At 46.9% G+C, this 2,619-nt stretch overlaps 1 protein-coding gene across 1 annotated transcript in view; it reads right to left on the bottom strand.

Moving 5' to 3' along the window:
* Positions 1 to 2,619, bottom strand: part of MSN (moesin) — a 39,406-nt gene that overhangs the window by 36,282 nt on the left and 505 nt on the right. The window lies entirely within an intron of this gene.

The raw sequence follows: 2,619 nt of genomic DNA, 5'->3' as shown, positions 1-2,619 counted from the left end.
GGGGGGGGGGGCAGGCATGTGCCCCCCAGGTCTCCACCAGGTGCATGCAGTCATGGGACTGCATAACTCCTACAAACATCTAAGTATCCCTAGAGGTAAGCATACCCCTGGTTGACGACCATTGTTCTACATGGTTAAGCATTAGGGCTGTGCAAAGCTTCAGGTGCAGATTTGATTCAGAGGGCAAGTGTCCAAGTTGAATCAGGAGACCAAAAAAAAAAGGGTCCAAATCAATTTGAAGCCCTCCAAAACTATTCGAAAAAAAGATTGAGAGTTTTGGGCAGTCCCTGCTTGCTGCTGCAGGGAGCTGGACCTGGACTCTGTGCCAGTAAGGACAGGGGGCGGGATTGGAGGAGGGAGCAGCCCATGGGGGGGACCCCACCAGGCCCCAGCCCCCCAAGCACCCCCCAGCCCCGTCAATGGCTGCCACACCCAGCTGAAGCATGGCAGCACTTCAAAAAAAAGCCCTGCACTCACCAGTCCTGCCAGGCACGGAGGGATCCCCCACTGCCCCATGGGTGGCTCTGCCACAAGCCCCCAGTGGTCCCAACGGCTGCTGCAGCAGCCAGTGAGTGCAGGGCTTTTATCTTTTCTTTTTGATAGGACTGGGAGAGCAGGTGGGGAATGGGGCCCATTTGATTTGGAGATTCAGCAGCAGATTCAGCAGAATCAAATCTGGGACAGTGATTCAAGTCACTGAATCAAAGTCACTGTCCCCTGAATCCAACTCCAAAGCGAATACTAGCTGCTTTGCACAGGCCTATTAAGCATCTCAAAGTTTAGACCCCGAGGCATAAGCATAAGGAGCCTATGAACTGTCCAGCTGAGCTGTTCCAAGGTGGGGAAAGTAAGGGGGGTGGAAAAAAAAGTGATCATTTATGCAGAAATGCAAGCTTTCAATTCATGCACCTTGAAACATCTTAGCATTACACTTACTCCATCATGTTGCAGTAACAATGTACTGTGCTTGCTATTAAGTGTACATTTGTGCTGGTTAGTCCTATATGCCAAAATATAATCTATAAACCATAACTAAATTGTTATTTGAGAAGGTCACAAATCACAGGACTAAAACCATCAGGAGCTACTGCTATACAGCAGCAAGGAAGCAGCCCAAGCCAGCAACTATGTACTCTTTAAAAAGAGAATTTACAGAGGAAGAGAGAAGTTTACTCCCCTTGGATATCTTGAAACACTAGTGCTTACGAAGGGTACAGGTGCGATTGTCACCCTATTCCTCCATATTGCAGAACTGCATTAGAAGAAAGCCACTGCACCAGATAGCACTGAAATACTCAAACGTTTAAAGGAGGAAAAAGTAAAATGTAGTGCAAAATTAAGTGTTGGTCCCAAATGAGACTGACTGCTTTATGGATAGGTTAGCCGTAACTGACTTTTCCTGCCCTCAGTCCAGACTCAGAGCAAAGGCTGGCCCCAGAATGTCTAGGGTTTCTTGAGAGCCACACCCACTTGAAATAAGTCATGCAAGGCCAGGAATCAGCAGACAAGAGAGCTTAAAAATGAAAATGAGCTTAAGTTAATCATTCATTGTTCAGATTCTTCTGCAAGGCCAGCTCCTGATTTCTTCCTCTCTCCTCTCAGCAGCAGCTTGACAAAGCCCCCAGTGTCTGAGACATGACTGCATCACTCTACAAGCTAAACGGATGCTCTGAGCGGCTGGGCAGTAGGCTGGATAGGGCCTCTGGGATTACAGCCGAGCTGTGTAATGGAGTCTGCTGAAGTTTTTTCAACAGCTGCAGTTGATAATGTCTTTGTATTTGCAGCTCCAAGTTTGGGCTGCACATGTCTCCCTGCTTCTGTTTGGCTGAGCTGACTTCCTCCCAACTCCAGCCAATGAGTACGGAGAAAAGCCAAAGCATCAAGATGTAGCCAGCTGTACCTGGGAAGTGACTTGCAGCATCAAGGGCTCCCCATCACAGCTGACATCAGTAAAACAATAATATTTAATGGTCAGGTAAGCTTTCACTCCTCACTGCAGATTGAAACTGCTTTTACATAGAGGGGAGTTTCCATTCGGGAACATCAGCTTTACTTCTCCTGTCCCATAAGGACATTACTATAGTTCAGTAGTTCCCAAACTGAGATTATGCACCAAATTTGAAATGATACAACCTTAAGTACCACCAGCAAATTTATCATATAAAAGTAATTATAACAAATCTGTTAACATGTACCACTGATAAGTTGTCTGCATACCACTACCTGTAGGGGAAGCGCTGCTCTAGTCTCCAAGCTACACCAGGAGACCAACAGCTACTATGTTACTGACAATTAATTGACCAATCATGTCAAAGTAAACAGTTTGTATGTTTGTTGTCTCCCACCTTTAACATGTAATTTGCCTTAGATATATAAAGGTACTCTGAGGATGGAGACAGCATTTTATTCTCCAGGAGTTACAGAAATGCAAGTAAGCAGGTGCTAAAGGGGACACAATGCCACATAGTTCCTTACAGCAGGGGTTCCTAATCCCCAGGCCACGGCCTGCTACCAGACCATGAAGGGTTGGCTGCTAGACCAGAAGTGACCACAGGCCAGAAAAAACTATGCACTAGAAGCAAGTATAAAAAAAGGGGGGGGGGGGGGGGGGGGGGGGGC

This window comes from Gavialis gangeticus, unplaced genomic scaffold (assembly GCF_001723915.1).
Source record: "Gavialis gangeticus isolate Ggan-Ray unplaced genomic scaffold, GavGan_comp1, whole genome shotgun sequence".
NCBI lineage: Eukaryota > Metazoa > Chordata > Crocodylia > Gavialidae > Gavialis > Gavialis gangeticus.
The sequence above is the reverse complement of the archived record's forward strand: the minus strand, read 5'-3'. Positions and strand labels throughout refer to the sequence as shown.